The 15,612-nt window shown below is 37.3% G+C and overlaps 1 pseudogene; it reads right to left on the reverse strand.

Moving 5' to 3' along the window:
• Positions 1-7,410: 7,410 nt before the first annotated feature.
• LOC101397137 (zona pellucida sperm-binding protein 4 pseudogene) lies at positions 7,411-8,316 on the reverse strand (annotated as a pseudogene).
• Positions 8,317-15,612: the final 7,296 nt, after the last annotated feature.

Here is a 15,612-nt window from a genome sequence, read left to right on the forward strand (position 1 = left end):
TGAAAAGACACTTACAGATATGTGTATGAGAAAGTACTTGCATATGAGTGGGAAAGAAATCTTGGCATTACCCCTTCACTGTGTATAATGGATTTCAAGATCGCAAATATGAATGTAATTTGACTACTCATACCAAATACACAAGTAAAAGGATACTTGTTTCACTTTACACAATCACTGTGGCAAAAAAATATCTTCTTTGGGTCTAACATTCAAGTATATGACAACAGAAAGTAACACCTGTAAGAGTGCATCCATGTCGTTTGAACTTCCATTTGTGATTTTGGAACACGTAAATGAAAATTATGAGTACATTGTGGAGAATGCAGAAGAAAATTTAGAGGAACTAAGGGATTATGTTGAAAGAGTGCACATCCACGGAAGGCCTGGTAGAGGCAGAAGATGACCAGAAGCTCCAAGATTTCCACCAGAAACTTGGAATGTCTATACATCAGTACTGAACGGTGATCACAGGAAGAACAATGCAGTGGAAGGCTGGCATGGCAAATTTCAAAAGCTGGTGGTAGTGCATCTTCTTTTAATTTGGAGATTTATTGAAGTGTTAAAAGATAAACAGCAAAGAAATAAACAAGTTAAAAGATAAACAGCAAAGAAATAAACAAGTTATCACTCAGGTTCTTGGTGGTCACACTCAAATACAACCACCAACTTCTCGATGGTACTAACAAAATGAAGTTGATATGACTGAAATTGTTAACAGATATGACAAATACAAAGTTAATAATCAGGTCAATATATACCCGAGAGCAATTGCTCATCAACTTAAGAGTAACGCTGCCGAACTTCATCAAGAGGAAGAAAAGAAAAAATGTGAAATCCAAAATTGACCATGAATTACAACAAAAATAATGTAAATAAAAGTATAATGAAGTTGAATATTTGTATTATTTAACTAATCATGGACCAAATGTCTCCGTGGACATTTTGGGTAGGACCAAATGTCCTACAAGGGTAAGAAAGCAGAAGTTTGTTTGTTTTTGGTAGATTAGAGAAAGACACTGTGGCAAGGTAGCAGGTCCCAAGGTTGTGGTTACAGTTCCATCATCCCCTTTATGTTTTTTGTGTGTTTTTAATTCAACCCGTTTATTCACTCTTCACAAGGTTTGCATTAGTTGTTCCTTCTATCTTAGCCACTTTTTCTCTGGTTTTCTTGTTTGCTTGCTTAGTTCTGTTTTTGTTTGGCTTTGTTTTGTTTTTTTGTGACTAGCTTCTCTTCATTCCTTGGGTTTCAGGTCATGTTATTTTCTCAGGAAAGCCTTCCCTGATCCCTCTGTATAAAGAAGCATCTACCCCTGTCATTCTCTACCACACCCACCTATTCAATTTCTTATCTCATTTACAATTTCCTTATTTGTGTTTCCTTATTTATTATTCATTTTATGTTTCTTTTTTAATTTCATTTTATGTTACCTTATTTATTATTCATCTCTCATCATCTTCTACAGATGTGTAGTTCACGAGAGCAGAGTCTTTCCTTTTTTTTCTTGTTCATCATTAAGCTCCTAGCATCTAAAATGTAAAGCCTGTCGCAAAGTCATTGTTTAATGAAAACATTAATAATGCTTCAAGATACAAGGAAATACAGTGTTTGGAGAAAAGCAATTATTCCCAACCAAGTCTTGTATTTTGGGGCAAAACTTCTTAAGTATTATCTGCTTTAGGAGTGTCAGAAAATCGTTAATGTCTTTATTTAGTGACAGTGGGGCTCCTTTAAGTGGCAAAGAGGATGGATCTGCAGGCTAACTAAAGCTGTGAAGACAAAAAAATCTACTGCTGATGTTAAGATCATACTAGCATCATTCGTACCCATAAGTTGGTGAGATATGAAGGTATGAATTGCAGACCCTTAAAAATTAATTTTGGCATCCAATTTAAATAAAAATAAGATAACTTTAAAGGCCATTAATAAATCTATTCACTGAATATATCTGCCCATTCTAATTATAATACCCAAAAATCACATATAGATTTTAGACTTCATTAAGTGAATTTTTCCTCATTAAAACTCTGATAAAATACTTAAAATTCTTTTTCTCAGAAGATGTAATGAGTAGAATTAGAAAATGCCTCTATGCTGGGAACAGACCTTCGAAACAGAGATGAATTAGTTTCCCTGCTATCTAGTCCCTGAGCTCTATTTAAAATGATCAAATGTACTTATAATCATAGAAAATCTCCAGTGAAGTTTTGTAGTCCATCAGTGCACAAAATCAGCATTTTTTCAATTAGCGTAAAAGACTGAGTGGCTGCACAAATTTATCTGGTAAAAGGAAGACAACTGAATTCATAAGAAAGCTAGTCTCTAGTGGGGAAGCCAGATCAGTAGACGATATTAACTTATTTTTTTTCTATTTCATATCACTGCATAGTGAATTGAATAATAAGTGAATTGAGATATTGAAACAAAACTGTACTAAAGGTATTTGTCTTATGAAATTTAAAATTGGAATGTATCTGAATAGTACTTTTATTCTCTCACCTTGAATACACTATAATATGTGCTGTGCCTCCAATCCCTATATTAAGGTGTGGGATTTAGTGAGAAAAGTACCAGGGGATTTGGAATAAGGGTACCTGAGCTTGACTTAGTCTCTTCTCATTGCCAGGTCAACATAGTTATACTGTGCATGCAATCCTGGTAGACTTAACAAGGACAATTTAATGATTCCATCTTAAACGTGATATCCGGAAGAATTTATAAGTGGTGCTAAAACTGTGGCCTCTGTAATATGACCATAACTTACATTCATATAGGAGATTAGAAAACCTCTGTCCCAAATAGCTGCCTCTTAGAAAATAGTAACTTGAAGACTTTTATTTCGTCAGTCTTTCTTTTTGTTCGAGTAATAAAATTCACAAGCAGCTTCTTTTATGCACTGCCATTAATAGCCCTGTGGGTTTCATATTGAACCCCCATTTTTCTCCTATTTTCCTCCCACAGTACCCAGAAATTTTTATCCTTCAGCTGTTTCTCATTATTTCTCTATCTATGCTCCTTATATTTTAGTCCCACTGAGAAATGAAAAATTATAATGAGCTTTATTCACTCCTCTTTTTAATCTAGATTAGATCAGGAATACTCATACACAAAGATTATAGTGATTTAATACAGAAAAGTCTCAGCAGTGAACAGTAGGCACAATTATTCTGGTAAGAAGATCAAGGAAGTTTGCCAATGCAAGTCATGGAGGCCTTCCAAGAGGAGCCATCAATGAGAAGATAAAGTAGAGGGGGAAACTGGAAATTTCGGCAGATATGTGGAAATAATTGTGATACCATGGGAACTCACTTGAATGGACAGGACCTCTAGGAGATATAGTGATACAGCCACAAAATCTGGATATAGAATTAATGCCATATTTGGTGTGGGTGGAAGATAATGAGATTAAGTTAAGGAGGAGATTAAGTTAAGGAGTTAATAACAGAGATAGTGGTTCTAGAATAGGGATACAATGTAAAGTCTTAAGCAAAAAGAATAAAATACTTTTGGGGGGTGGAATTAGAGTCCAATATCAGAGTAATATGATAAGAAAATCTGAATAAATGCTGAATTCATGAGTTACTGATATAAGACTTATCAAAATCTATGTGAATAAACCAAGAATTGGTCCAACAAGTTTTCGCATGCAGTTATTTTTTGTGCATTTATTTAATTTTATTGAAGCAACATTCGTTTATAACATTATATACATTTCAGGTGTACATCACTATATTTCGATTTCTGTGTAGACTACATCATGTTCACCACCCAAGGGCTAATTATCATCCACCACCATACAAATCACACGCAGTTATTTTAACTCCCGACACATCTCTATTCCCTTAACTCTGGCAATTCCAACACACTCCTTTGATGAGTTATCTTAGTACCTGTAAAGCCTTATCTGAAGCCCCTCATCCAGAGTTATATAACTTTTTTCTAAAAGTACAATAACACTCTTTATAGTACTTAATGCATGGTCAATTTTAATGCAAGTCTCACCTAGATGAGGGAGGAAGGAAGACACCTAGAGTAAGTTTAGTCTGCAGATGAAGTTAAGTAGCCAGGTCAGAGGCAAAGAAAAATTCCTGAAAAGACAAAAAACTGTTATGCAAGTACTTCTATAAAATTTTATTATTACCAATAGAAAGGAAACTTATAGAGTAAAAATGACTTATTCTTAGGTGTTCTCTCTTAGGCCCTAATCTCAGTCAGTTTTCTGCTATTTTCTCCAGATCAATTTCTGTATTAGGCTGGGTTTGGTTTCAGGATGAAGAAACTATTGAAGTTCTTCTAAGCAGAAAGGGACTTTATGCATGAATTAGGTTTTTTCTGAGATATTAAAAGGATTGAAGAAAGTCGAGCCACTACAAATGTCCCGGAATTTCACCTTGTATTTTCCTGAGGCAGTCAATAAGGGAATGAAGAATGAAGGAGGATAGATATGGTGTGTCAGTAAGAGTTCAAGAAAAATGGAAATTACACTGGCTATTTCAACAGAGATAATTTAATTTAAGAAATTGATTAAGCAGATATTGGAGAATTTAAATAGCAAAATGGGAAGAAATGAGGTAGGGAAGGGGTGATAAATGAGGAAATTGGTACTGCTTTTAGAGATGGGAAAAAAGTTTAGAGTTTTCAGAACCTAGAAGCCAAGAGTAGGATCCACATAGATTTGGGAATCAGACATGTGTAGACGGAGTGCCAGCCAGCTACTCTGGTAACCCAGGGGTGGCCAGGAGGGGTCTTGCAGACAATAACAAAGACCTCAGAGCAAGGAGTGCCACCTAGTACTTCAGGAGCTCAAAAGAAGGGTCCCACAGAGTCAGGGCTGAGAACTCCTCAGGAGATGGCCTCATCTGTTAGTGCTGGCATCACGTCTGTTCAGAGGGGTCTTGTAGAGCTGAAAGTCAGCCTAGTCCTGGTAACCCCCCAGGGGAAGGGGTGGGTGGTGAAGATGTTTCAGAAAGAGCCAAAATATGCTAGAAATTGGAAACCACTGCTGTAGTCAGAGCAAAGCAAGACTGATGAAGTGACACTGATAGGAGGAATAGGCAAATTGAAACTACCAAGTCCCTTCTTTTCTGCTCCTGCCTCTCGGTGTCCCTCCATTGCCTGTACTGAAAAAGCATAAGAGGAATTCACATGACAAAGAGTTGTAGATTGCAGAGTCCCCACTCCAGCATCAAAAAGCGAAGTATAAATACTTTTAAATACTTGGATTTAAAGTTGAAAGTCAGATAGTTTCATAACCATCATGAATAAGACACATAATTGCAAACTCTAGTTAGGATTCCTCACCCTGAGAAATGTCCTGGCTTTATGGCTCAGTGCATGAAAGAGATAAAGCCACATTTGGCTTTATAGCTGCAGAGAGCGCAAGCTAAGTAGTGATAGTTAGGCACTAAAAAACCTAGTGTAATAATTGACTTATAGGGCTTTACTGTGAGCTATGTTATAAGCCCACCTTCATAACCTGCTCTCCCTGAAAGGGATGGGGCAGGTGGGCAGAGGCAAACACTAAAAACTGAAGAGTGACATTGTGATATATTAAGGATGGCCACATATTGTTTGCTACTCCTCCACTCATAGGCAGACTCTAATTCCCCTCCTTTGAACCTGGACTGGCCTTAATGATTTGACCAATCAAATGCAGCAACAGTGACATTCTGGGACATTTGAAACAGGGACATAAGAGTCTCTCCAGCTTCCACCCAGACCTCACTGTCTCGGGATCTCTGAGCTGTAACGTAAGAAGTCTGACCACAACATCGGCAAGGCTTCTTGTAGGTTCTCTGCTCAAGAGTCCTAGTTGAGCCCAGCCTTCCAACTCTCTCTGCCAAGGCACAAAACATGTGAGGCCAAGTACCTTGGATCCTCCACACCAGCCCCTCTGCCAGCTGAAAACCACTCAGTGACATCTATTGACAACATGTGGAATGGAAAAGTCAGCCTGCTGGAATTCATAACCCACCAACTGATGAGAGATAATAAAATGGTCATTTTTTTTTTTTTTTTTTTTGGTGAGGACGATTGACCCTGAGCTAACATCCATTGCCAATCTTCCTCTTTTTGCTGAGGAAGATTAGCCCTGAGCTAATATCAGTGCCCATGTTCCTCTATGTTGTATATGGGATGCTGCCACAGCATGGCTTGATGAGCTGTGCACAGGTCAGCACCCAGGATCCAAATCAGCGAACCCCAGGCCCCCAAAGCAGAGCATGCAAACTTAACCACTATGCCACCAGACTGGCCCCACGATCGTTGTTTTAGGCCACTAAATTTTGGGATAATTTGTTACGCAGATAGTGGGATGGCTATACATAAGATCAAAGACATTCAGAATTCCTGTGAGAGTTTTTGGGGCAATGTGTGCCATATAGAGTGCTAGTTTTCCAGTTTACTCTAAACAGCCTTTTCCACATTATTCTTGAAAGGAGAGCAGACACTAAAATGAGAGGAAATGATAGAAAGCAGGGGGTATATAATAAATAAATCAAATGAAAAGAAAAAAATAAAAGTATATACTTCTCTGTACTCTCAGGGGAAAAATGGACTCAGAATAAAGAGAGAAATATGAGGTAATAAAATCACAGAAAGAATAAGGAAAATGATGTAAAAAAAATGACGCGAGCTAATGATCTGCAGCTTTTTACCTGGAAACAATCAGTGATGCAGAAGCTGTGCTGGGTGGGAGATTTAATATAAGCCTAAAAACTCTGAATAAGTGGAGGAAGGTTCTTTGTTTTTCCAGCCTTATATTTCTTTATTTTATTTTATTTTTTTAATATTTTCATATAAAAATGTCTTCTGACTTCCCCAGTGTCTCTAAAAGGCCAAATTTATGTTCTTATTCTGGCTGGTAGTCTTGTCAGGTTAAGTTGTTACTTTTCATTTTCAGCTCATTGAACTCAGTTCTAATTGTTGGAATACCCCAAGCAGGCTGGTACTACAACAAGGTAGAAGGTGAAGCTAACTCCTGTTGGTTGGCAGGATTGTAGCTTGGCCTAACTCACTTTCAGGAAGCCCTCATTCTCCCAGATCACTTCAGAACTTCCAAATTTCAAAGATAGGATAGACAGTTAGCAATTCCAAATATTTAGTGGTTATTTTGAGAAGGAAGAAGCTTAAGAACAATTCCATGAAGTCATTTTTTACTTTCTCCAAATGTCAAGGATTTCTGGGGAGCAAGTTCCATCTGGAATCCGCTATGTTCATATCCTAACTTCAAGACTCTTTCCTGGTACTCAAGCTTTTTATCAGTCTAAGAAGGTAAAACTCATGCAAATATTCTTTCTTCCAACAATACCAAAAAATTACAATCTCACTTTCAATCTCAGCAGCCATTTGACTCAGAAAGACAGATAGAAGGGGTGAACAGTTTTATTAACATATTAGGTCTGGGTAACTCATCTTCGTTTCCTGATAGACAAGTAAGACACTAATGAGGCTCCAATGATTAAGGCCCCAGAAAGGCCTGCCACCCACAGAGGTTGGGAGTCTACAGGAGAACTTGAGTATTCTTTAGAGTTTTTCTGAAGAGTCCTTAGTGGCTTGGAGAAAAATCATGTGACCCTTGCTAGAGATGCTAACAGTAGTGTTCTGAAAATGGATGCCAGAGATTTTTCTTCTCCTGGCAACCAGACAGGTTATGAAACAGGATGATGTCCCAGCAAGCTGGCAGACTGATGCACTGCCATGCAGATACACCGGTCTCCTGAACACATGCTTTGCCACGGAGTCCTCAAAGCTGAAGGTGAAAATGCTAAAGTGCTGGCAGTGAGAAGGAAATGACAGATCCAAGGTTTTCTGGACAGGGATCAGTTGGGTCCGATAATTTTCTCCATTGTAGGAGTATCTCTTCATCAGCATAGGCCGCTGTGACTGATGCAGGGGGTTTGTACTGGACATCCCCCAACATTGACATAGGAGCAGCCCTCGGTAAGGGTCAGTTCTGTGGTGGAGGGAGACCTCAATGTAAATGGGATGCTGAAAAAAAACTTCACCATTGGGTAGTCACTAACAGTGTAGTAGGAGCCGTAGTCTTTATCTTCAGCAGTCTTAAGTTCCAGATTGAGGGATCCAGGCTAGGTCTCAGGTAGGGGTGGTGGGAGAGGAAGAACGGGGACATTAACCAGAAGCGTGTTGCTACTTACAGAGTTGTTGCAACTGATTTGGAGCCTGAAGATACCGTCACGGGTGATAGAACCGTGGCTCCAAGTTCTCACATCTCTAGCTGCAACCAGCTCATTTTCGTATTGTGACACCATAGAAAGTAAATGGAACTGGGACAGGGCAGAGGTGTGTGTTTCCATCACGGGGCTAAGGAGGAGTAGACAGCTGCATTCAATTTAACTTCATACCAAAATCTTCTCTAGGTAAAATAGCTTTCAGCACAGGAACAAAAACATCCATCTTGTTTTTCATAGACTCTCCTCTTCCCAAGTTTCTGATTCATATTTCTGTACCTTCTTATAGGCAAATGACTCAAAAATTTTATTTTATTTATTTTATTTTTTTCTTCTGAAGTTTCTGTGTCTTTTTTTTTTTTTTTACCACTTTTTCTCTTCCATTAGGTTTTATACTTACCACTCACCAAAATTGTTTTTGTCAGGGTCAACAATGACCTTCATCTTTCCAATCCTGACATACTGAATCTTCACCTTACTCTCACACTCAGCAATTCTTTCATAAAACACATTTTTCACTTCATTTCTAGATAATGCAGAAATATGTAGCACCTGACCTACCATGCTTAGTCATTCTTGCCAAATCCTCTTCTCCCCATCTTTAACTGTTGAAGTGCACCAGAGGTTAGCACTTTCTATACTCTTCATTTACGTTAACTTCTTGGTGATTGTATCTAGTTCCAAGGTTTCAAAGTTCCATCAATATAATTGAAACTGAGCAAGAAGAGGTTAAAAAATCTTCCCTGGGCTAGAAGAAGATCACAAAAACTTTGAGATAAGCTTTGCTAACTGCAGCTGTGCATATTCAGCATAATCAACGGTTGTTTAACCAGGTCTTTCTGTCCCTCCTTAGTATATGAGTGAGCTGTCTTTCCCAGGAAATCAAGGTCCAGACATCAAGATTCAGCCTCACAAGGCCAAATGCAGGCTGAAGATGAAAACTAACAAGAGAAGTCCAGACAGTCAAGGGAAAGAAATTCAGTCTTCAAGGCCAAACACAGGCTGGTGGGAAGGTGCCCACCAGCACGTCCACATGCTCCCCCTCCCTCACCTAAAACCCCAGCACATGCTCTCCCTTGCAACCTTTAAAACCCCCTGCCTCCCATCTTTAGGGGAGACGGGACAAATTTGAGAGCTCTCATCTCCCGGCTGACGTCACCCGAAATAAAAACTCTTTCCTTGCCGTAAGGCTGGTGTTCTAGTTTTATTTGGCCCCTCTTGTGTGGTGGGTAAAGAACCTGGATATGTCTCTGGTAACATAATGATGACTGCCATATTTTAATTCCATCCCATATTCTTATCTAAATTCAAGATTTGTTTGTCCAGTTGCCTATTTGATGTATCAATTTTGGTGTCTAATAAGCATCTTAAATTCAAAATGTTCCTAGTAGACCTTTTTCTTTCCCCCACCTAAACTGTCTCTTCCCTGGTATTTTCCTTCTCAGGAAGTGATGGTACAGTTCAGCTAGTTGCTAAACAAAAAATCCAGAAATCCTTCTTGACTCCTCTTTAACTTATACCCACTTTATCAGATAATATTCTTGATTCTTCCTTCAAATACTATACAATATCCACCAAATTCTCACCAAGTACGCCCTATCGCTCTGGCTTTGTCTCCCTGCATGTGGTCTTGAACTTGCCCCTGCTTCTATCTCCAATCTAATTTCCCAGTGCTACCAATCTCACTCACTCTTCTCTGTTCACACTAATCATCACCTGTTACTCTAACAATGCCATCCTCGCTTCTCTTCAGGTCCTCTGGGCTTGCTTGGTTTTTTGAATATGATACTCTTCCCCAAATTTTGCATAGTTTGTATAGTTCAATTCTTTACTTCATTCATGTCTCTCCTCGTATATCACATCTATATAATGGTGTTCCCTCCCATTTCTTGTCACTCTTTATTCACAAGGACATGTAATTCACAAGGGCATATAATTCAAAAGGTGAGAGTACTTTTTATTGTGTATCTGTAGTTTAGAAGTGATTTAGAAACTCATTATATATCTATTAAATGAGCAAAAAAATATTGAGGACCACAGTAGGAATACATGTAGTTCATTAAAACATTGTTTCTGAATAGTGAGCATCCCCAGATACAGGTTTTTCTAATATCTAATATAAAAATATGAAAATCAAATTATTGAAAATGCTAATAAATTGAATGGTAAGATTTTTAAAAAACATAATAACTTAGCAAAATGTAGATAATGCTTTTTCAAATTTAAAAGTTATAGAGGCTGGCCCCGTGGCATAATGGTTAAGTTCACACACTCCCTTCAGCTGCCTGGGGTTCGCAGGTTCAGATCCCGGTGTTCATCAACCCATGCTGTGGTGGCATCCTACATACAAAAACATAGAATAAGATTGGCACAGATGTTAGCTCAGGGACAATCTTCCTCAAGCAGAAAGAGGAGGATTGGCAATGGATGTTAGCTAGGGACAATATGCCTCACCAAAAAAAACGTTATAATTCTATGAAAGTGATTGCTCATGCTTTTCTTTGAATTTCTGTAAAATCAATCTCAAAATTAAACACACAAGAACAGATAAGATAAGATAAGATTATACCTATTGACATCTTCTGTCTAATGTCAATCGTGAAATATATATTTTTAGCATGAAATATTTCAAGCTTTTCAACCAGCATGTTCTGATGATTACCCCTTAGATAGCTGTGTTACCACTTTACCACATTAAAGTTATCATCTTCCATGGTGGCCAAATCCTAAAAGAAAAATGATAAAATTCTGGAAAAAATAATTAGAAAGAGAAATATTCTCCTGCTCTTCTATTTGATAGTTGCTTGAGATACATTGAGGAGCATATGTTCTCAGCTGCCAGTAATTGAAATTTGGAGACTGCTTTAGAGTCAGCAATGATCATCTCAGCAACAATTTCCAATTTTCATCATCTACAAATTTATTTCTATATCCAGAAACAGAAATTTTGGAAAGAAAAGTATTTCTGAGGAGTCAATATCTTGTAAATGTTAAAGTTAGCTAAATGGATAAGTAACTGTATGTGGACTAAATCTAATTTTTCTTAATTTCCTCTTGTATGACTGGAGTATGTTGGGTAATTATATTATGAGTCTGCTTAGGGAAAAGAACACGGGATTGAGGAAAAACAAAACAAAAGAGGGAATTCCTAGAAACACCTAGGTAATATCATTGGAGGAATAACTGACTTTTCTAGAAGATTCAAATATTTTAGCTGGGATAACAGTGACATATGCTAAACCATATATTCAAAGTAAGAGAAATGGCCAGTCATCATAGCAGTCATGATATAAGTCAGGAATTCTGAGCACTTTAGTATAGGGTGAAGTTTGGACCACGGTCATAAGTCCAGAATTTAGTGGTTTGTCAACTGCCAAAATGGTTGGGGTTGAAGTACTTACATAGTAGAACCAAACCAAACTTAACAACTTTTAGATGTCCTTTTTTTTTTTTACTTTAATACGGCAACATATATTTTTTTCTGTTATTCCATTAGAGAAGCTTTTAGGAAATCAATCCAACTATTGTATATAGGCTCATTTTACTTAGGGAGAAAGTCATTATTGAAGAAGTTGAGTGAAGCCCAAAGCACACTTCTCTGCTATCCTTCCATCAAATTATAACACAGAACAAAAAGCAGCCCGAGCAGAATCTGGTGCCTCATGCACTCCACACATTTTTAACATGGTAATGAAATACTTACAGTAATCATCTTATGCCACTGCAACAATTTGTTACTACCTGGATGATATTGTTCCACATAGGTCAGATTACTTCTAAGCTGTCGCAGATGCAAGGTCATTTTTGCTTAGAATGACTGTTTGAATCAATTGGCAAGATATTAACGAGTAATTCTTGAAGACTAATTTTTTTTCATAATACATCTTTGCAGTACTATTTGGAAATATTGAATTCTGCTGTACAGGGCAAAAGCAAAACAAATAAAACAAAAAGTGATATTAAACTTCCAAAAATGCTAATTATAGATATTAAATGATTTAGTAGCTTGTGATATATAGGCAGAATTAGTAAGATATATGAAATACAGAGAGTAAGTCAGAAACTTATAAGACTCATTAAAGATAGAATAAAAGGAATATATGATTAAAGGGCTAGAGCAAATAAGAATGTTATATGTAGATGGGAAGGGATGGAAAGACCTCAATATAAGGGGCAGATCATGTTACCTCCAGGTTGGTAGCTTATGTCATTCTTAAATGGTACCCTCCCCTCCACTAATGACAACTGGTATGATCTCATGCTGGCTCCATACGTATTATTCCCCAGAAACAAATAAAAACCATGACTGTTCGTCAGGCTATCTGGGGAGATATATCTGTGACAAGGAGGAGTTGGCCAAGTCACTCTGATAAAGGGAATATGTGTCTGCTCTATGTGTCTTTTGTCTGATGAACCCCCTTGTTCATCCATAACTCTGGTCTTGTATACATATGATCAGAGCAGAAGTGTGATGTGGCAGACAGAGATACAGAACATAAGAACATTGGTTAATACAGGATTAAGATAAGTGTTCTTTCTACCCCACTTTCACCCTGTTCTAGGTGTTAGCCAAGCCCTTATCCTCACCTTTGTTGCTTGCTGTGTTTTAAAGGAATACAATAAGCCATGAGATCTTTGCTCCTTAATTTGGTTTGTGACTGTCTCTGGGATAATCTGCGTGGTAATGTACTTGGACACTACCACAATATCAATGTAACTTTCCAAATAACAATTTGGTTGCCCACCAGAATATAAGGAATCCTAACAGGAATGTTTTTTTCATCTTCTAGACTTTTGAAACAACCTCCTCCTTCAAATATTCAATATCTATTTACCAAGGAAAATCGCAAATGGAATTGCCATGTGGGTAGTGAACTTTTATAGGTAGACTGATATATTTATGGCTAATTGGACAGCTTTTCTTATAATGCCACAGGAAATAGGAATTGTCACACGTGGAAATATTTTGGAAGAGAAAACTGTTATTAGTATATTCTGCAAGGTCATGGTAGGTAGCACTGTATAATTTTTTTATTGGAATAGCAGTGCTTTTCTGAATATTGAACATAATGCATGTCAGTCACCATGGCATATTATAATTAGATAGTTTTTTTAAAAAATGAATTGATATAGAGCATGTTTCTGTTGTCACAATATTTTATAAAAAGTAGACATACAAGGAGAAAAAGATATTTTTATATTTCCCTTGAATCCAGCTTTCTATTGCCTCATAATCCATATTTAAGCACAGAAAACTGAAATACCGCATACTATATTTTTATATGAATATAGGTTTATACAATTTAATTATGCTAACTTTTCTTAAATAATAATAAAATTCATGGTGATCTTTGAAACAGGTATTAAAATAACCCCTAATATCATTTTAAAATTATGATTAAGTGATTGAGGTCATGAGTTACAAGAAGAAAAATGTAATCTATTACATAACATTGGGGGAAATCTGGGTTGATTTTTAAGTTGTGATCAAAGAAAGATGCCACATTAATTCAGAGTCAACTAAAAACTTCAGAATGGCATGTGAGAAAGTCTAAAGACATTTTATGTATTTCCATTATAATAACGTGGAATAAAATTGAGTTGTATCCTATGTGAATTTTGCTTAATGATTTGCCATAGGTGAAAACCATTTCTTTCAAAACAGTAAAACTCAAACTAAATTTACACATGTGTGTATGTGTATATACACATGTGCACATATATGGTGTGCTACTCTGCATCATTTAAAGGGTAAATTACTCACCCAAATGTCAACCTGTTATTCTATTATTCTTCCAAATGTTTCCTACATTGCCTCTGCTTAATATGGCAAAGAGATGCTTGATACTCTCCATACTGTGTCCTTGAAAATCATCCAATTCTGGGCAAAATTGCTAGGTCTTAGGACCTACTATTGCTAGGATATGTGGAGCCCTCAGACAGCGTGTTTTCAGAATTGCTCTGACCTGCTTACTCATGAAAGTTACACTCACATGAAGGATTCTCAAGATATCCAGAATCTTATGTGTTAAATCATAATTCCCTGTCACCTCACAATGTGAAGAGATAGATTTGAGGGCATTATGGATATACAGCTGAGCACCAAAGCACTGATTTTGGGGAATGGGCAGTCTGAGGGATATGGGACAGCTTTATCTTCTCAGCAAATATTGCAGTGTCCTTGGGGATGAATCACTGTTACCTTCCACTTCTCCTCCTTCTCAAGAAGGTCAGGTCTGAAGCATGACAAGTGAGACGAGCTCTTTTCATCTGTCCACTGCTATGGGAGTGGGAGGAGCACACTTTAAGGGGAGGAACTATCTTAAAGTTACATTCAGTATAGGAACTTTGTATCTAAATGGGCCTTAGTCCAATATGACAGGTTTTAACAAACCAGCTGTTTTACTTTGTAGGATAATTATTTACCAGGATACAAGGACCTCTCAGAGGTGCTGGGCCATAACCAGTCACAATATCTACTAACCCAGAGTTAGCTCTCCCACTCTTTCTCCCAGGTGATCAAATCACCTCCAGAGATGAAGAAGTTAAACCTCTAAATACAAAAACAACAACAACCAGAAGGGGAAAAAAAGTATGGTTCACATCTGCAGACAGCTAATCTTTGACAAAGGAGCCAAGAATATACAATGGATAAAAGAAAATCTCTTCAATAAATGGTATTGGGAAAACTGGACAACCACATGCAAAAGAACGAAAATAGACCATTTTCTTTCTCCATACACAAAAATTAACTCAAAATGGATCAAAGACTTGAAACAATAAAACTCCTAGAAGAAAATACAGGCAGTACACTCTTGGACACATGTCTTAGAAGGATCTTTTCAAATACAATGTCTGCTTGGGCAAGGGAAACAGAAGAAAAAATAAACAGATGGGACTACATCAGACTAAACAGCTTCTGAAAAGCAAAGGAAACCATGAACAAAATGAATAGACAATCCACTAACCGGGAGAAAACAAATGCAAATCATATATCCAACAAGGGGTTAATTTCCAAAACGTATAAAGAACTCGTACAGCTTGACAACCAAAAAACAACCAATCTGATCAAAAAATGGGCAGAGGATATGAACAGACAGTTTTCCAAAGAAGATAGACAGATGGCCAACAGGCACGTGAAAAGATATTCAACATCACTAATCATTAGGGAAATGCAAATCAAAACTACAATGAGATATCACCTTATACCCATTAGAATGGCTATAATTATCAAGACAAAAAACAACAAATGTTGGAGAGGATGTGGAGAAAAAAGAACTCTCATACACTGCTGGTGGGAATGCAAACTGGTGCAGCCTCTATGGAAAACGGTATGGAGATTTCTCAAAAAAAAAAAATAGAAATACTTTATGATCCAGCTATCCCACTTCTGGGTATTTATCCAAAGAACTTGAAATCAAC

The sequence above is a fragment of the Ceratotherium simum genome, chromosome 19, assembly GCF_057802395.1.
Source record: "Ceratotherium simum simum isolate JZ-2026a chromosome 19, ASM5780239v1, whole genome shotgun sequence".
NCBI classification, from domain to species: domain Eukaryota; kingdom Metazoa; phylum Chordata; class Mammalia; order Perissodactyla; family Rhinocerotidae; genus Ceratotherium; species Ceratotherium simum.